Source organism: Lytechinus pictus, chromosome 7 (genome assembly GCF_037042905.1).
Source record: "Lytechinus pictus isolate F3 Inbred chromosome 7, Lp3.0, whole genome shotgun sequence".
Classification (NCBI taxonomy): Eukaryota; Metazoa; Echinodermata; class Echinoidea; order Temnopleuroida; family Toxopneustidae; genus Lytechinus; species Lytechinus pictus.
Window position 1 is genome coordinate 10762462 of NC_087251.1, and position 21849 is coordinate 10784310.

At 38.1% G+C, this 21849-nt stretch overlaps 1 long non-coding RNA gene across 1 annotated transcript; it reads left to right on the forward strand.

Moving 5' to 3' along the window:
- The first annotated feature begins 12455 nt into the window (after positions 1-12455).
- LOC135154704 (uncharacterized) lies at positions 12456-20395 on the forward strand. Its single transcript, XR_010294073.1, has 4 exons — positions 12456-12604; positions 13927-14109; positions 16070-16166; positions 16801-20395. It is a non-coding gene; the product is annotated as an uncharacterized LOC135154704 (long non-coding RNA).
- The last annotated feature ends 1454 nt before the right edge of the window (positions 20396-21849 follow it).

Genomic DNA, 21849 nt, shown 5'->3' on the forward strand with positions numbered 1-21849 from the left:
ATAATAGGGGCTCATCCCAGTGTCGCGTGTGCATGGGTACATTTTTGAAAAAAACTGTCTCGCCAAAACACTAACATAATAGGCCTTTAATTGTCCTTTCCCCAATGTGTTTCTAGCAGTTTCTGAAAGGAATGGTTTAATTGAAAACACAGCCTGATGACGAGAACAAATGAAATGGTTATCATATGAATATTGTGGGTTATATAGCAGGGACCTGGGAACTCGCGGGGATGCTGGGGGTGCTGAAGCACCCCCAAAATTTTTCCTGGGGGTGCTGCGTGTATTATTTTCCATAGGCAGCACCCCCACGAAATCAGGTTCCCTTTGTATTTTTTATATATGTTATAATGTACATAATTATCACATCCGACAATCGCAAATCATACAACGTCTTTCACATATTCCAATAACATCCCTCCTATAACATGTAACGCGACTCAATCAAGCTCCGGCACGCCGATACAGACGTAGTCGCGCGCGATACGTGATAACCATTATAGTTTACACACTACCATGACTACTCGATAGCAGGGAGGGACAAGGGTGTGGTTGGACTTGAAACTTAGAGGGTTTTATGTCGAATCAAGTGTGGGCGAGCCCGACCGCCCGTGTTTTGTATAAAGAATTACAATTCAGACAATAAAAATCAAATTTCAGTCTTTTTCGCCCTGCCCCATGGCCCTGGGAAGCGGGGGTGCTGGGGGTGAAGCACCCCAAAATGTGGGGGTGCTGCATGTGTTATTTTCCATAGGCAACACCTCCTGGAAATCTAGTGGTAAGTTGATGAATGACAGAAATGTAAGGAAAATGAACGACGTTTTGTAGACCCCCACCCCCTTAAGAATTTTCCGACACAGTACTTAAAATAGTGTTTAAATTCACCCTTTTTCAAATCGGAATATCAAATATTTTCTGCTCGTGCTTCGCGCTCGCATTATTGATTTTTATAATAAAAACAAAGTATTTACAACGCCCAGATACTAAAGGGCTAACTCTAAACACGCGCACGCATGTTTATTCAGATACGCAGCTTGTTTTGGGGCTACTCCGGGCTGAAAATATTTATATCAAATACAATTTTATGAAAATCTGATAACAAATAGTTAAGTTATTTAATTCTAAAGTTTAGCAATAGTTTATGAAAATGGTGATATGCATGTCGTCATGAATATTAAATAGGTGGGTTGACATGTGCGGAAATCTCTTACCAAAGGTAGAGGGACCATGCAGGGCCTGCATGGAAAATTTGACAAGCATAAAAAAAAGAAAAAAAAGTTTTTCACCCAAAATGTAAGGTCATTTAGTCCAAAAGCTATTATTTCGATTGTGAAGTGATGTATTTTTCTCCATGAAAGACCAAAAATAGTAGGGGGGCATTTGATATTGTGTCCCCCTACTATTTTTGGTAGGGGGGACACGTCCCCCTGTCCCCTCTGGGATTTCCGCCCTTGCGGGTTGAAGATATCACATCCCCACTATCCTGTTTCTTGTGTTATTACATGGAATCAAAATTGTTTAATTTTTTCATACCAGTGTGAATGATATGTCTCCCTTATAATGAAATAAGTTGCAGCAAAGAATATCTAATAGACTAAATCAGTTGTCAATTCAACTGTTTTTTGGTTCTTGAAGGGAAAATATCAAATAAACCTAATTTTATATAATAAAATACAAAAGAACAATTGGGGATATGACATCATCAGTTTGCTCACTGAATATTAATGAAGACATGCTTAAAACTGTTTCACCGGAATAATGCTAATCTTTAAAATGCAATAACTTTGATATTCCTTGTCGGATTTTGATCAAATCTTTATTCTTATGTTCGCCTGATTTCTCTTTATCTGTTCAAACCATATTGCATTCAGTGTGGAGTTTCAGATCAGAATATCAAAAATTTTCTGCTCGCGCTTTGCGCTCACATTATTAATGTAAGAATATATCCAATTACCCATCATTTTCTTGATTTTCAAAACATGAATAGAATGTCCCAATTATAGGTCTGAAATCTCAATTTTGTTTCCGCTCGCTCTTTTCGCTCGCATCAATTGTATAGTTATATACCTATCCTGTTCATGATTAAAAAAGTGCTTAAGATGTCCTGTTTTTAGGTCTGAAATCTCATTTTTAATTCCGCTCGCGCTTCGCGCTCGCATCAATTGTACATTTATATACCTATCCTGTTCTTGATTAGAAAAGTGCTTAGAATGTCTCGTTTTTTGGTCTGAAATCTCAATTTTTTTTCCGCTCGCGCTTCGCGCTCGCATCTTATCCTGTTCATGATTGCAAAAAGTGCTTAGAATGTCCAGTATTTAGGTCGGAATGTCAATTTTTTCAGCTCGCGCTTCGCGCTCGCATTATTTGATTGGCGATATATGAATCGTCTTAATGAGTAACTGCAAACATTCCTTATAACACTTCCCTTTCGATCAGACCAGAGCGTATATAAAAAATATCTGCTCGCACTGATCACGTTCGCAGTTATTATTTGTTACATACGCATCTTCAAACATTGCTCAAAATATTCAATTTTTCAGGACAAAATACATGAATTTCCCCCCCAAAAATAGCTCGCGTTTCGATCGCGCTCGACTTATCTCATTATATATCTATGTTCTTTTATAAGAAGAAAGCTAAGAAGTGACTGTCACATATATGTATATATATATATATGTGTGTGTGTGTAATTATGGAAAATTCAATTATTGTGTCCCCCCCCCACCTTTGAGGAGAGATTTCAGCACCCCCACTGAAAAAATCGTTCCCAGGTCCCTGTTATATAGGCCCTATAATCGATGAAAAGTCATGATCATCACCAGCATGACTATGGTCCAACCATGGTCCCAGCTAGCAAGCTGACGTTGGTTGGGCCAATGCGGGGTGCCGATGTCGGCCACATTCGGCGAATATCGGATTCCATAGACCAATGAAAATTAGAATACTACGTACGTACGTAATAATACTGCGTACGTACGTAATAATACTGCGTACGTACGTAATAATTATCACGTACGTACGTAATAATACTGCGTACGTACGTGATAATACTGCGTACGTACGTAATAATTATAACGTACGTACGTAATAATACTGCGTACGTACGTAATAATACTGCGTACGTACGTAATAATTATCACGTACGTACGTAATAATTATCACGTACGTACGTAATAATACTACGTACGTACGTGATAATTTTTTTTTTTTGGTTGTCAAAAATGTCCGGTTTGGGGCTTCGTAATTTTCTGGTACGAGAACCTAAATTTTTTTATTGAAGACCTTTTTTTTTTTTTTTTTTTTGCTCGTCAAATTTTTTGGCGGCCGATTTTGCCCCCCCTGTGGAAAATCCTAGGTACGCCACTGCTGTCCACCCACTGATCGCACTAGACCACCAACATTACATAACCTAGCCGAGAATCCCAGATGTTTATACTCGATATCCATTTATTAACATGATTCAGGCGACTTACGTGACATAGATTGCTCCTAGTGCACCGAGCATAGGCCAAGAAACAGTATATCCAAGAAGAGTAAAGGCCATTTTCGTTGTCAGTCAATTTCTGGTCAATTTCTTCTGAGTTCTGTGGTAAATGGTCGGGAGAACTTCTCTGCTTGAGTTTTTACAATTCCGAATCATCTTCCACGCCGCGCCGCAGCATATCTGAGCATGCAAGCAGCAGCATGCAGCATTTATAGCTAGCTTTGCCCTCGGTCTCGCTCTCAGCTAGCCCATCCCATCATAACCCACCATCCGGGCCCACCATGCATAACCCGGGTTAATCCCATCACAGATCTCTACCTTTGCCGCGAAATATTAAACCGGGATGTCAATAATGATTGCGCAATCGTTCCAGCGGTTCCACCGTGGAGCTCGAAGAAGATGAGATCATGATGAGATCACCCTTAATTCCACGTCATAGGCCTACTCTGTGCAAACGTGTCGAGTCAAAGGTACGCTGGAAAGAAAAATGCCCTCATAGACCCGAGCTTCCACATCGGCCTACTTTAGTGCAGTGCACAGAATACCCATCAATCGATTTTTTTTGCTTGGTAAGCTTAATTATTATGTTACCAAAATTCTGTAGCATATATGCTTATCATGTAGTTAAATTCAAACAAACATTTAATTCTGACGTTTTCCGAACTAAAATATGTAAAGAAATCTAGACATATATTTTCCATATTATACTCTGAGAAGTATACTAGTATAAAACAATATGCCTATATGCACTATAAGTTAATACCGGGGGGGGGGGGGGGGGGGGGGCAGTCATTGCTGTACATATGCGTGACCAAACACCCCCTAAACGATTTTTTTTCTGTGTGCAAAAAAAAAACCTAAACAAGTTTTTCGCGGCCTTTATTTACACATTTTGGCCCCTAAACGCCAGAATATGACCCCGGGGAAAAAGCTAGGGGGAAATGCATATCCTAAACACGTTTGGCTAGTCTTAAAAGAAAAAGCTTTGGAAAAAAAATACCCGGCCTATTCGTTTGACCCCGCGATATTATGACCATTGACCAGTCTTACAAAAGCATGCACCCTTTCCCTTGAAAATCTGTGTTTGTTTATACCTATATGCGTCCCGAACTGAAAAACACCCCCTTTCACGCGTTTTTTTGGCCACGCATGCATGTGCAGCAAATATTTGACTGCCTCCGCCCCCCCCCCCCCCGGTGCAATATAATTTCATCAGTGGATGAGAGGGTAGTGCGAGACATTAAAGCTTTTAAGGAAGTATGTATGTATATGTATGTTTTATTTATTAAAATACGGGATAAAAAACCCTGCTTTCAACCCCCCCGGGGGGGGGGGGCACTTCCATTGACGAGTGGATACCATGCGCGACCATGGGGTCTCGAAAAGCACCCTAAACACGTATTTTCCATATTCTGAAAATGCACCCCTTAACAAGTATTGGCGTGGAAACAAAACGATACTCTTAATTAGCAAGTATTCCCTAAACAAGTACTACGATATTTTTATTGTTATGTCACTGTCGTCGGTTTTACCTTTACCTGCATGATTGTATCTTACCCACTGGGCATTTTACCCGATATTACCCGGGTTGTAACAGGTAATAACGTAGTTATTATACCACGGTAACACCAGTGGGTAGTAACGGGGAAATAGTAGACCAATCTTTCCCCGTTATTACCCGGACCCGATATTACTCCATTTACCCAATATTACCCAGTATGATGTAACCGATATTTCCAGTTATTTTCATGATATTACTGCCCGATATTACTCCATTTACCCAATATTACCCAATTAATGTCGGCTCATTAAAAAAACAATTAGTGTCATTAGGGTCATTGAAGCACATTTTTACAACTCCATACTCTAAGCCATATCATCTTATCCTATCCTAAAATCCTACATCCTAATCCTAATCCTATACACCTATCCACCAAACCCTGTCATTTACTTCTATATATTGAGCGAGTTTACAACACTTGACAAATTATGGTTAACAATTATTCAACCCTAAAACATTTTTCTAAAATTAATGTCATGATTATGACTAATATGATATATAAACTACACATTTTTCTGAAAATTTTCTGGGTGGAATAATTGCATAAACATAAACACATTAATTATTACAGCTATATTAGCTAAAATTTTGGCCATTTATTGTAGTAATGAATATTCATGAGTAACTAATATTCCCAGCATTTTCCTGATATTACCATCTGATATTACTCCATTTACCCAATATTAATGGGTTCCGCATGGGTTGGAGGTCTCGTTTCCATCTGAGTCCTATCTGGGCACCATGTGGGTTCAAGTATATGTTTTCATCTGGGTTCCATGTGGGCCCATATGGGACCCAGATATCCCAGATAAGAACCGTATGTGATCCAGATACTTTGCTGTCTGGGAATGGAAGCGTTTCAACATTACCCATTACCCCTTATCAACCTGTTTGTAACTGGGTAAAATGTTGGTTTCATCAGGGTGATAACAGTAATTTTTTGGACTTTGAAAATTTCGCTGGGATTGCTGTAAGATTGCTCTTATTACTAAAGTTTGCAATGTTATAACCAATCAAAGTCATTCAACATTACTCTTATTACCCCTCATCACCCTGTTGTAACTAGGTAAATGTAGGTTTCATCAGGGTGATAACAGTAACAGGTATCAACAGGAATTATAATTTCGGTAATAACATGGTAATAACGGTAATATTTGGTGTTACTTAAATTTCCGGGTGATATTACCGGTAATAACCGGTAAAATTGGTAATCGGTAACAAATTGCCCAGTGGGTAGTACAACCCCATCTCCCACATCTCGCGCCAAATCGTACTCTAAACACGTAGTGTTAACTTTTGGGGCAAAAAGTACATCATTTATAAAACATATTAGTCTTAATTTTTTACACCCTCGTAAATTTGACCCTAAACACGTAGCTTTCCTAGCGAAAATAGATACCCTTTTCCCCTTATTTTAGTGTTTTTGACACCCTTAGGGAAGAAGACGTCTGACTTTTAAAATGATGGATCCGCCATCATGATGATGGTGGTGCTTTAAATTGCCCATCGATCCACATCCCCTCGGACCCCGTCCAAACGCCCTGTTCATAGGCCTAGCTAGATTTGTTTATCACATTTCTTTATCACATTTCACAAATGAAGTGGTAGCCAAATAAAGGTACATGTAGGTCAAATTCCAATTTATTCGCAGGCCATGACGTGGAACCTGCGTGGAACTGTCCAGGCAGGGGCGCGGATCCGATTTCATTTTTAGGGAGGGGCCATGCAACGGACAGTGAAATCATGCAATTTTTGATGATACCTATATAGCATAGCCTAGTCTGCTGGGCAAACCCTTCACTCGAGTTAAGGGTCTAAATGTGCAGCCTACTCATGCCTTGTGTACTGAAGGCTCTCTCGCTCAGGGAACAGCAAGTTTTGTATGTGCTATAGTCTTTGCGTGGAGGCGCATTTATTGATCAAAGTTCCAATCAGGGTCTGTGCCTGCAGACTAAGCATAGCCCGTCATGGAGGGGTACAAGCTCGGTACAAGCTGCACCCGCACCTGCCATTCTCCTCTTTGCACCTCCAATTGTACCTGCACACCCCCCCCCCTCTCTCTCCCTACATTTGCCTCTCTGTTCCTCCCTCATTATCACAATTATTGTAACCATATTATTATTATTTTTTTAATTACTATTATCATTTATTCTAATTTGTGTCACTATTTCGTTGTTACCTTCGATATATTCTATAGAGTCCTTTTAGGCTGTCTTATAGTTTTGTAATGTTGTCTCTACGTATTGAAAGTTTGAAACTAAGTTGCAGGGGCTTGCCTTCCATACAAGCTTTGCTTTTCTTGGCAAGCCCCTCCGTTCTGTTTTATATAGTTATTAGTCAAAGTTACTTTAGTTCGCATTAGTTCTCATTGTTCATACCTTCTAATTCTTATGCATTATTCCGATTGATATTGTACTTTAAATTTGACTATGTATAATATTGTTACTTTGATTTTGTTGTGCTTTGTGAACGGAAAATGAATAAATCTAAATCTAATCTAAATCTAAATCTAAGCTGAGCAATTAGCGTACTTGAGGGGCTTGAGGGTAGCAGAATCCCGAGCAGAATAATCATCTTTTGGGTCGGGTATATCTAGCCGGGTCTGTTTCAGGTGATGACATTGAGTGGGCGTAGCGAGCAAACTATATACTAAAAGGGAGAGTTTTATTTTATCTATATTTGCCATCCGGGGTGGGTACAATCGTGTTTGGGATGAATGATCCGCGGCGCAAATTACCAGTTTTGAGGGGGATTAGAGGAGGCCTACTGATGATAGACTAATTTTTTGTGATGTTTGCCTGGACTGATCCCTCACACAAATATCATCCATGCACTGACGTGAACACTTCCAACATAATACTTTAGGCTACTATAAAAATATGCCATATATAGTGATTTTCTTTTTAAAAAATTGAATAAAAAGTCCGGGTAATTTTTTTTCTTCAGAGAATGCCGGGGGAGAAAAAAGCTAGAACTTGCGGCAAATCGAGCTCAATCGAGGACAATCATGTCAGTATTTTTTTTTGTATGAAAGGCAAACTAAAAATCAGACTGGATGGGCGCGCACTGCGACAACCTTCCTGCAATAGTAGCGTGTAGGCCATGCAACCACAAACCAAGACGTCCATAAATCGAGTTCAAAGAAAAACAATAAAACCCTTTTTTTTTTGCTTGTCGATTTTTTTCCGTGGACGTAATGTACTTAATCTTTGGTTGATTTTTTCCCCTTATTTTTAGCTTTTCCTCGGAAAAATTGCGCCCCGGCACCCCGGCCGCCCCCCCCCCCTTTTGAAAAATCCTGGATCCGCCGGCCCCTTACCGTAGTGATCGACCGTGCGATGTGTAAAGGCGGCTCGATTTGCATCTTCACGTAGGGCCTCCGTACTGATCATAGCTTGGCCTTCACTACCCAGGCACTCCCGGCCCCCCCCCCCCCCCCAAAAAAAAGGGAATAATAAGGGAGCTAGAAGCCGGTGAATTTAGATGAGGAAAGGGGAAGGGAGGATCTCCTTCTAGTTTCCCTTCTTTTTCCCTAATTAATTATCCTAAGTAGCTTCTTTCCCTCCCAGGGCCTCCCCCGAGCCGGGGGAGGTTCCAAAGCCACCTCGGCGTCGGCCTCCCGTCATCCGCCCCTGGATGGAACGATCAAACTGTGACGCAATCATTGTTGACATTGCGACAGACCATTTTGGATATGAACGCGAACGGTCTCTCTCTGGTAGCCGGTCGTCGTCATTCGTGAAGATCATCTTCTGCACTTGCTTTACTTTTAGTTACTGCTCCATTTTAGGATTTGGTTGATCAGTTTTGACTGCAACAATTCACCATGGCGCTTACTCTTCTCGGTTACACTATATCTTGGCCTTTGCTTGGTGCATTAGGAGCCATCTATTTTACGTAAGTCGCCTCAAATTGTTTTTATAACTCAATTCAAATTCAATTCAATTATTTTGTCATGACTCATGTTCAATGATTATAAAAACACAAAAATTGTCCTCAGGCTCTTATTAACAAAAAGTGCATTAATTGAGACAAAAAAATAATCACAAACTATAAATACATCAAAATAATAATATAAATATACCAATAAAATAAATATACATAAATATAACTAGACCAAAAGCTTCAGTCTCTGTATTTTGGCTATTCCGCTGAACTACGTTGGCTCCACTCACCAATATTAATCCTTAGGCTTAGTTAGAGCAGCCATTCTCAATTACTTTTATTGAAGCGCCACATTTCTTGTTGAGAATCTGTAATGCTCCACTATGTCTCCCGCACTATCCATTACGCAAACCAGCAATGTATCAGCGGAGGGGGTCCAGAGGCCCCTGGTGGGGGTCGAGGGGGCAGAGCTAGCCCCCAGAAGTTTTGGAATATGAGGCCTTTTAAATTGCCAGAGGGGCTCTAATTAATATCAACAGAAGAAATACAAATGCCAACAAACTACACAATATTAATATTAAAAGAAAAATTACCACTACCAGTGACTTTTTCACAACATACCAATGATACCACTAGTTCAAACTGTTTTGCACCAGATCTTGGCTGAAGCAAGTGACGTAATGAGTAAAAAAAAATGAGGGGGCTAGATATGGCAGCTGAAGCAAAAATATTGAACTTTCCCTTACAAAAATGTCGTGTGGTATATCTGTGTGGTACCCGGCTTTACCACACGAATTACCACATGAATGTAGGTTACCACATGGTTACCACATGAACATCTGTGGTAATTTTCCATATCCTTGTGTGGTAACGTCAGCTGGTAGCTGTGGTAATTTGTTGTCTATGTGGTACTTCTGTGGTAAATCAAAATTACCACATGAATGCATGTTACCTCATGATGCCATTGTGTGGTAATATAAATTCAAATATGTGGTATTTGTGTGGTATCGTTATATTTCTGTGGTAAATCAAAATTACCACAGGAATGCATGTTACCACATGATGCCATTGTGTGGTAATGTAAATTCAAATATGTGGTATTTGTGTGGTATTGTATACTTCTGTGGTAAATCAAAATTACCACATGAATGCATGTACCTCATGATGCCATTGTGTGGTAATGTAAATTCAAATATGTGGTATTTGTGTGGTATTGTTATACTGCTGTGGTAAATCAAAATTACCACATGAAAGCATGTTACCGCATTAGCCCATTGTGTGGTAATGTAAATTCAAATATGTGGTATTTTTGTAGTGTTATGCTCTGCGGTAAATCAAACTAACCGCATGAATGCAATACCACATGATGCTATTGTGTGGTTATGTCAATTCAAATATGTGGTATTTGTGTGGTATTGTTATACTGCTGTGGTAAATCAAAATTACCACAGGAATGCATGTTACCACATGATGCCATTGTGTGGTAATGTAAATTCAAATATGTGGTATTTGTGTGGTATTGTATCAGCGGCGTAACAGGGGTCGGTGGCCAGGGGGGGGGCAAGAGCCAAAAATTTCCCGGTCATATCATGGAACAGGCAATGGCGTCATAAGGCAAAAATTTTGAGGGGGCGATATGCATGGCGTATCGGGCAAATAGATATATATATATAAGCGAGCGAGCAAAATTTTTTTGATATTTTTATTGCAAAAATCAAATTTTGTGATAGATTTTGACATAATGTTAAAAAGATGAAATCATATTCACCCTCTCTTTCCTTTTTCTCTCTTTTTTTGTACGCCACGGTGAACAGTATTTTTGTTATGATTGTGAGCATCAGGGCGAAGCTCTGTATGCTCGAGGGGGCCGAGTATGGCGCTTCTGGCAAGAAGTAGCTTAATATAGGTCCCGAGCGAGCGAAGCGAGCGAGATAAAAAAAATCACCTTTTTATCAGAATCTAACATGAAGATAGATTTTAACGTGATATTCAGAAAAATATAATACACTTTCCTTTCTTTCCTAATTTTTTTCTTTGGTTGTAGAACTTTTGGGGGCCGTGGTCCAAACTCATCCACATAACAGTGCTTTATGGGTGGGGTCCAGGGCAGAGCCCTGGAACCTCTTGATATCAAAGCCATTTTAAACCTTACAGATGGCCACTTATTTTAATCAAATTGCGTGTATTTTATATAGCTTTAACTCAACACATAAATTCAATGCAGTTGTGTATCGTAATCATCCAAATATTGTGAGGGGCACACCATAGCAAATGTGGAAAAATTTGTAAAAAGTCGCCAGCGAGCGAAGCGAGCCAGAAAAAATAAGGCCTGTTAAAATGAAATTCTAATTATGTGACAGATTTTTACATCATTATAGCAAATGTCATGTCATATATTTTTTTTCATTCATCTCATTTCGCTGCCTCCTTTTAATTTCTTTTATTTCCCCTTGGCTGTGGAACCCCCCCCCCCCCCGGTACGCCACTACTTCAACGTAAAGCTTAATGCAGGAAGGGTCTATATAGGGGCCCGTTACAGAGCCCCCACTGCACGGGGTCTTGACTCTTGGACAGAGCCTTTGGAGATTTAGCAAGTTTATGATAGACTTTCATACGACATTATGCTATATATACCATCCATTTTTCTTCCCGCTCGTTATCTCAATCCTCGGCAGCCCGGTAGTGTACGTTATCTTGTCCCTATTCTTTATTCCAATTTAGATTTTGGCTAATTCCATTCTGCCTTTATTTCCCGCTTTTGTTTGTCTTTTTGTCATCTTTAATTTATTTCCCTGTCTTACTAATCATGCTAATGTATTTGTATATCGGAGCGAATTGTTCTTTCTCACTTGTTCGTTTTTCCTTCCTTTTCCCGTTATCTAGCTATCCATTTTCCCTTTTTTATGTTTTTTCTTAGTTTTCTTTTCCCGTTTCCTTTCCTTTTTCCGTTCCCCTTTCCCCTTTTTCCTTTCCTTTCCCTTTCTTCCCCCCTTTTATTTTTTATTTTTCCCGGTGAGCTCCGCCAGGGGGGCAGCTTGCCCCCCCCCTGCCCCCCCGCCTGTTACGCCACTGTATTGTATACTTCTGTGGTAAATCAAAATTACCACATGAATGCATGTACCTCATGATGCCATATTGTGTGGTAATGTAAATTCAAATATATGGTATTTGTGTGGTATTGTTATACTGCTGTGGTAAATCAAAATTACCACATGCAAGCATGTTATAGCAGTATATAGCCCATTGTGTGGTAATGTAAATTCAAATATGTGGTATTTTTGTGGTGTTATGCTCTGCGGTAAATCAAACTTACCGCATGAATGCAATACCACATGATGCTATTGTGTGGTAATGTCAATTCAAATAGTGGTATTTGTGTGTTATTGCCCTTCTGTTGAAAATCTGAAATACCACACAAAAAAGTTGTCACACCCATATCTTAGACCCCCCTCAGCTCACCCCCTATCAAAATTAAAAATTGATTCGCCGGGGGGGGGGCGGTGACAGGCTTGCGCATGCGCACTTACCGCCAACATTTGAAAAGAACTCCGTTGCGTTGCAGTTAATTGAACTCCATCGAGAAGTGTGACGAAGAAGGCCGTTAATGATTCAACTACTTAAAGAATACGGGTTAGATATGGACAACGACTTCGAAGACATTTGCAGTAGGCTAAACAGTAAGTTAGATAACCATTTTCTATGATTTTCTTTTCATAGTTTGTTAAATGCCCTGGCTTGCAACTAGCTAAAGATTTCGTCAATGAAAATGACATGACACTGGCAATCCCATCCTGTCTAACCGGGCGCTCGCCCGGCCCCGAGCGCCTGCTCGCTGCTGTGATGTGGACCACTGGCTGGTGGTCTCAAACTCAAAGTCTGCACACAGCACACCTAACGATATGAGTTTAGATTTAACGTGAATTTCCTATTATTTTACAAAATCTTTCAATTGATGATGTTCCTTGTATTCTTATGAGTAAGTGTGCAAAAAGTTTCATAAAAAATTGCGAGAAATAATTGATTTTCTTGGGAAAAAATCTCGGCCAGTCATGGTCATTTTGATTGAACAAAATGATTAGTGGTAGGATGGGGGTCGGGTGTCCGGACAGTTGATCTTTTTGAGGCCTTCTTTTTTGTCTTTGGATTACACTAAAAATATGAATTCAATACTTTTAATCATCTTCTATTTTGTTCCTTATAATATTTCCTAACATTTTGTACTAAAAATTGATGGAACTTCGCTTGTAATTTTTTCCAAATGACTTTCTAAAATTGATCGTCCGGACACACAACAACTGGGTAATACTAATAATGTCTGCGCACCTATTCACTTTACACAGACCTATTACACATGATGCGAAGATTTCGATAATAAGAAAGCAGTCACAGAGGCTGCATTTTGAGGCCGTCACATGAAATGCCCAGGAAAGAGTTCCATATGCAATTCCAATGCACCCCCCACCAACATGATCAAAAATAAGATTGTTGAGACTTAATTCCATTCCATTTCGTTCATTTCAGATTTTTCTATAATTTTTTTTTTACCGTTGTGTTGGCACCTAAGTTGGGACTTGAGATCACCTCGTTTTATTTGCAGTCAAGACCTGTTCCTGCTATGCTAGCGAGAAGTGCTGATACCGGAAGGGGTATTTTAACGATTATCAGCCAATAGTTCGACTAGACTTGACTCACAGAGTGACACAGACCCTTGAGTAAATAAACCGATGTCTATGGACAATTACACACACTAGATACATCCATACATGCTAGAAATTTGACGGAATAAAGCCATATTTTAGTATGTATTTCCACTCCTAGTACTATCCACTCCCCCATCATATATGTTCTATATTGTGCTAGATATATTATTCTGAACCTTCTTCATGTTTTTCAATTTTAGGGGAGTGCATATGGAACTCTTGCCAATGCCCTAAATTCATTATTTTCCCACCATTTTGAGTCAGATTTTTTATGAATAGATCTGTTTATGACATTTCAGGAGAAAGAGAGGGAGACCCAAAACTACCTGTCCTGGCATCACATTTGAGGAGAAGAAGTCGGTGAATATGACCTAGCCCGGGGGAGTTTCCAGAAGAAGGCCCTTAACCACCGGCCGCCAGGAGTGGAGGTCCTTTGTTGTTGCTCTACATGTCAGGAGGCATCGGGCAGTAGGTAAGACTAAGTAAGTACAGTAGGCTCTTTCAGGTGTAAAGTTTATTTTTTGTTTGGAGTCGTTGCGTATCTTCCATTATCAGAATCGCGCAGATTCGGATGTGCGCAATCTTGGGGCACCTTATCTGTCAATGGTCCTAACTGTACTAAGAGGACTCTGTGATGATATTTTTATCATTTTTACATTGTACCAGGGGTATTTTTATTCACGGAGCCTAGACAAGTCTCTGTTGCCTGTAGAACTTGGTACACAAAGATGGATTTCCGTAAAAAATCCACCTTTCCCACAATAATTTTTGGGCAAACATTTAATTTGTCCAATTTGTAAGCCTTTGTAATCTAAATATAAAAAATTAAGGCTTAAGAAATGTTAATTGTAAGCAGGTAAACATTTCGAAGGATCACTTGCTTGCAATTCCCAAGCTATATAACACAATGACATGACCTTTAACTGGAGTGACGTCCATATGCAAGAAAATACAGAGAGAATTGGTGCAAATGCATAGCTGATTGTGCTAGTATTAGATTCCAGGCTGACGTGTATCGGTTTGGACGTTCTAATGACAAGTTTAGAGTGTAATTTGGCGCTAATAGAGTTTCGCAACGGTTGATCTGGCGATGCCAGAAAACTAATTTCACCTCAAAATTTGTCAGATTTTTAGGCAAAATATCTATTCAATTTAATGTGTTCTAAAACTACTAAAGATTAAGTATAAGAATAATAATATATTCATAGGCCTACCGATAGTAAAATTAAAAAAAATAATGAAAGGCCTAACTTAACCACATTTAGGGCCTATTACTATTGTATATTTAAAGCTTTTATACAGATTGTCTTTAATTTGTGGAAGTTAAAAATCAAGATGATGATTAGATCTAGAATTCTCAGATCTGAAAGTTAGACCATAACTTACCTTAAAAATCCTGCAAAATTTTCTAAATGCCTCATTTTGCCAGCCACATTTGAAAGGGTTCCTGCCCATTACGAAAGCTATGCACTTTAAAAGATTCATATTATTATTGTTAAAAAGACAAAAATTGAAGTGACAAGTAAGCTGCAAACAGTTGCTGGATACTCTTTGCATTAATATGTTCCTCACACTGACACTGCTGTTACAGTTCCATGTAAAAATTGAACATTGAAATTGCATGCACATTAATGAGTGGCACATGTGAAGAATTACTTGTAGGACCCTTAGGCTTACTACACCATATATTTTGCGTCTTACCTACTGTGCATGTGCCATGGCTGGGACATGTATGGTGAGACTACCACATATCGACCACCTCTTTTGAAACCGACCACCTTCCGCGCGTTAAAATTATTGCGTATTACAAACGATACGCGCGGGAGAGTAGGCGCATGCAGTGTCTATAGAAACGGTAAGAACCGATTTTACGAGAAAAAAAGAAGCAACAAAAAGTAAAAATTTAGTAGAATTAATCAAAATTGTATTGACCAGACCCAAACCCCGCTGAAAAACCAAGAAATCCGATAGGAAACGGCTCTAGAACAAATATCCGTCGTCAATCGTCGAATCATGTGCCGGAGCTCGCAGTGGAAGTAGTGAGACGATCATTTAGCATGTTGACATCATAGAACTGATGTGGAAGAGTAAAAATATTTCGCCACCGCGACAAGAATCGGTCGTAAACTTAATGTACTGCGGGTGGTCGGTTTCAAAAGACGGGTGCAAATGAGCAAATGTAAAATCGTCGTATTCGTTGTTCGTCGATATATACGCGGATTGAATCGGAGTCGCCGAGCGAAACATGAGAATCTGATCTACTCAATTTTCTGCACAAATGAGACGAAAACTGGGTAAAATTGATGAATATTTTCGTAGACACAATGCTTAGAAGATTAGGTGGTCGATAAGGGGTAGTTCCAACCATACTTGTAGATTTTGCAATTTCTTGGCATGATTGAGGTTAACATTTTAATTTTTTTTTCTCTCTCTTTTTTGCAGCCCTGGTAGAAGCACCATCTTGATACTATCATTCAAACTCTCATCAGCTGTATCATTATAGGTGGACTAAAAGAACAATATTCATGCAGATATAATGGTGAGTACAAATTTATCCTTTTTGGAAGGTATTTTTTATTATTATTGTGTTATTTTGATTATTTACATGTGCATGAACATGAGATGCAGTTAAATAATTTTGATTTTGTAACCACTCTGATACAAAGCTTGTGTAATGCTCTTACAGGGTTCATGCTGTTGTCAATTCAAACGTAATAGATAGGCATAAGTGAAACATCAACACCTAATGTGCATTTATGATCACATCAGAATTGATCTTCGTTATGTGAAATTGGCAACTTGTAATTTCTTATTCAAACTGATGGAATTATCCCATAACCATTTAAAACACATTTTAAAAAAGCATGAATTAAAATCATGTTTAATTAAAATAAATATTTTTTTAAAAAATAAATTTACTCTAATAGAATGTCCTTCCCTATACAGAGATGGTTTGGAGGTGCAGCAGATCTTGAGGGCATCAAGCCCCCTCCCCGGACTTGACTTTACATGTTAATATTTTAAGTATAAATATGTAACAAACCCCACATTGTTTTTTAATCATTTGTTAAAAAGTTTGGAAATTGATATTGAAACCATGTAGTTTTTAATGAATATTAAATAGTTAATGCAGGAAAGGCTTTTATGTTTATCTTCTTCTGTTATTTTTGCAGATGCCTTAAGTTGAAATGGAAGGTGTCCTGAATCAGCATCCATTCATCTGGTTTCGTAACTCCTTTCATAGTGCTATTGGAACCTGCTCCCTACCAGTATAACATCAAACAGATTGGAAGAATAAAGGCCAATGGGAAGTGCCTTTTATATTTCTACTTGCCACAAAGCAGTCCATGGTTTAGCGCAATCTAAACTGGACTATTGTAATGCTCTTCGTGCTTGAATTAGGGCGATCTGGACTGACTGCAGATAGTACAGAATGCTGCATCTATTGTGCCATTTGCCATACGCCAACTTCGCTGGCTGCAAGTCAAGGAAAGGATATACATGAACATCAGTGTCCGTCTCCTGATTTTCAAAGTCAATGACAGAGATCCAGATTACATGTATTTTAAGGAATCCCTTGTGCGTCATTTTCATTCTAGGCGCACTTGCCTTTTTATTTTTGTGATCATTACGCACCTACAAATTAGCTACTGGTGATGCAACTTTCTCCACTACTGCTCCAAGGCCATGGAATTAGCTCCTTCCTCTCCTCCAGTTGTCAACAACCTTGGATCAATCCAAATACAATTTGAGAAGACCTACCATATTCCTGATCTTTGCTCTGTACTTACAACAATACTGTCACTGCCTGGTAATTTGAATTTTTTTAAATCTCATGTGCTGACTAGGATGGCGTCTCAATTCATCCAAATTAGACAAGGGATAATAAAGTAATGTATGACATTCTAACCTCTGCATTATTTTGGTGAAAGAGCTCTAAGCATATGCAAGTAGCAAGCTGATGATGTCATACTGACGTACATTGTACATGTACACGTATCCCCAACTTATTATTTTGTATATAAAATTGTGCATTTAATTTTGTTTACCAAGAATGAAACAAATCGGATTGTAAACTGTATTGATGTGACTTACCTGTATTGATTATTGCTGGAAGTTCTTTTGCTACATGGGATTGGAAGACATACTTATTACACACATGAAGTAAATTATTATTTTATCTGGTAACATGAGAACAAAAAAAATGTGGGCATGATATCATAAACTTACATGTATCTACTTGCATGTGTTGATGACCAATATTTTTGTAATTATTTTTTTATAAATTTTATCTGATTTTGATAAAATTTTCACTATTTTGCATGGTAAAAATTACTTTATTTTAGATTATGTTGAGCCCGTATCATATACAAGTACAACTTTAAAGATAAATTACCAGTTGTAGTAACAATCTTAAAATGAGTTCGAACAGAATCCAATAGAATTACCAGCAAAATATAAAAGATATGTGCCATAATTATAGCTCGGGAAGAAAATGTGTAATTGCTGAGAAATGAGCAAAATAAGCATGTAATTCTATCAAATGTCAGGTATTTTTCAAATCAATCATAATACACTGTCCTGTCCCACATATGCTTTTCTGTGTTAGTGATCATCAGAATAATTGATTTTAAGTTCAAAATTAGTAATTTTACAAAGATACAAGTTTACATTAATGTACCAGATCTAGAGATTATGTACAAAATTTTTTGACAATTTCTCATGAAATAATTGTTTGCTGCAACTGCTGTCTTTTTAATACCTCTAAGTGATAGTGTAATACAACCACAAACTTTTCTTAAGAATTAATGTACATGTATGATTCTTTCACCCAAATTTACATGCATTGATACTGTTGACTACTTGCCAAAAGTTCCTGCCAAAAGCCTTTTTTTTTTACGATGTACATGCTTTTATAGACGACCTGCCAAAACATTGTATTGTATCTATATTCAAGGACCAACCAAAAAGAGATGAATAAAATGTTTGAAGGAAATTGAAATTAACTTTAAAAATGATAGCTGTCAATGCAGTATTATTACAGGGTTCCCACAGTCATGGAAAATCCTGGAAAAAATTGGTCATGGAAAGTCAGAGATATGTGAAAAGTCATGGAATTGCATTTACCTCTTGGCTATGACAGCTTTCTAGTTTTTTATGTCTCACAACTCTCATACTCTGTGATTGTACTCTACTATTATAAGTGGTGTTCATGATCATAACATGTCTGATTTTGTAAACTGTGCCAGTAAGGAATTAAGTCATGGAAAGCAGCAATTTAGTCATGGAGAGGTCATGGAATTCTGTTTTCAAATTTCTGTCAATAGGTCAATCAATAGGTTTGTGCACTTGACACAGTGTGCACTACATATGAACTTTGTAATGCCATGATATAAACCAGTACAATATCTTAAAGGAAAATAAAACCCAAAATATAATACCACATGATACCATTGATAAATACAGGACAATGAAAATGAATCCACTCATATACCCCCAATCCGATTTCCCAGTATGGAGTACCACCTTTTTAAAGTTGGCATCTTCTGGTTCGAAGTCTATGGATGGAGATTATTCCGTCAGCGACGAACTACATCTCTAAACGTTTGGGCATTATATATTCTATTTCATCGATAATAAATCAAATGTACAGATAAAACTCATAAAATATTAATTAAAATATGTTTAATATTATATGATAGGTTCAAATTACGACTTGATGAGTTTTAATGATAAAAATTACACCCTAATCTACGATTTACAAATTGGCAGCGAAAATCAATCAGAAATTGGGGTGTAAATCTTATCATTAAAACTCATCAAATTGTATTTTGAACCTACCATATATTAAACAAATTTTAACTAATATTTTTATGAGTTTTATCTGTACATTTGATTTGTTATTGATAAAATAGAATATATAATGCCTAAACGTTTAGAGATGTAGTTCGTCGCCGATGTAATAATTTTCTAACTAACCCCGCGAAAATGGCGACCTCCATCCAGAAACTTCGAACCATACTGTAAGAGGCCAACTTTGAAAAGGTGGTACTCCGTAATTGGATTAGGGTATGAGTGGATTCATTTTGATTGTCCTGTATTTATCAATGGGATCATGTGGTATTATGTTTTGGGTGTTATTTTCCTTTAATTCAGATATTACATGCCAGGGTATTGTCCTAGTTTTCATTTTTGGTGCGTAAATTGATCAAATTATTCGTTCCTTTGAACACTATTCTAAACTGAGTGGACTCCAAATATATATTATCATCTCTCGTCTATTTCTACTTGCCCTTCGGCCTTGAAGTAAACTTTGGATAATTATGCATTTTGTTATACGCAATTTTGAGTACAGTGCACTTTGCCGCAGCTACTTATATGATATTACCTATTGTAGACACATCCTTATGTTTTGTTCATTTTCTTAAAAACGATTAAGAGTTTAATCATTTTTGTCTTTAAGCATAAAACAAAGAGTACATGTAATCAGTCCATTCTGTATGTGTGAACTGCAAAAAAAAATACAATGGTCGTTAACTTGGTTTGCTGAAAAGCCTGATAGCCTTTGAGGTAACTTTTTAAAGTATTTAGAAGAAATGTATCTTTTTAAAAAGTATTTATATGCACTGTAATTTCTTTGATAGTTACTGTTATGTTACACTGTTTGTACAGTAAAGCAGCTGTTATACATTTTTTGTCAATAGCAAATGTAAACCAGTATTGTAAATTGATGACTCTATGAGCTAAATACCAGTACTTTCTATATCACTTGTAAAATCATTTGTTGTTTGTTCATTGAAGGTGTTGTATTTTCTTAATCTTATAAAAGTCCATAGGGTCATGAACACATTCTACTGCTACCAAAATCATACCCATGATCTGTGATGTATCTAACCAGTTACCACACACATTGCAACACACCAGTTGCTACATACATTATCATGCATCAGTTATCACACATACCATCACACTAGTTACCACACAAATTTTGGGTAATGACTCTGATGCATGGTATTATGTGTGGTAACGTGTGTGGTAATTGTAATGCATGTGGTAACTGGTGAGTGTTTACCACACACCATTTACCACACGAATTACCTCATATTTTACCACACACCAGTTACCACATGCATTACCACACACCAGTTACGTAACTGGTGTGTGGTAGTGTATGTGGTAACGCGTGTGGTAAATCGTGTGTAGTAATGCATGTGGTAACCGGTGTGTGGTAAAATGTGATGTAATTTGTGTGGTAAGGCGTGTGGTAAAATGTGAGGTAATTTGTGTGGTAAATGATGTGTGGTAACGCGTGTGGTAACTGGTGTGTGGTAAAATGTGAGGTAATTTGTGTGGTAAATGGTGTGTGGTAATGCATGTGGTAACTGGTGTGTGGTAAATGGTGTGGTAACTAGTGTGTGGTAACTGTCGTGTGGTAAATGGTGTGTGGTAATCTATGTGGTAAATGGTGTGTAGTAACCATCGTGTGGTAACCGGTATGTGGTAAAAATTGTTACCATAAATTAATCCCTTGTGTGGTAAATGTTACCGTATATTAATCCATTCATGTGGTATTCCTGTGGTAATGTTGTGTGGTAAATGTTCCAATTTACCACAGGACAATACCACACGACATTACCACACAATACCACAGGACATTAAGACAGCATTACCACACAACAATATATGTGGTAATCGTGTGGTAAAGTCCTATGGTAATTATATGGTATTACCACAGGACATTTTTGTAAGGGTTTCAATACAATATTGTGACATAATATTAAGAAAATAATACAATGTTCCACTCTTTCCCTTTCCTTTTCTCCTTTTTTTCTTGGCCGTGAAACACTTGGGGGGCCCCCAATCCCCACCCCATCTGTACGCCAGTTGCTGAAGTTACATTCCCCGATTTTGCAAGGGCTGAAAATTAGGCGTCGCACTGCACTAACGCCCCAAACTGCCCATCTCTCTCTCTCTCTACAACTCGTGTTAAGCAAGAGTGCATGCAGGCAATCACGGCAGGCAATACATCTGAGCATACATGTATTTCACTTTTACAACTTCGGATTTTAATCGGCTCCGGAAACAAAGTTTCTGCTTGTTATGTCCCAAATTCATAATCTTTTATGATCAGGATGTACTTTGAATATCATATTATTTGATGTTTCAAAACGTATACTCTGGAAATGCAAAATTTCTCGCCGTTGAAAGAGAAATCCTACAAA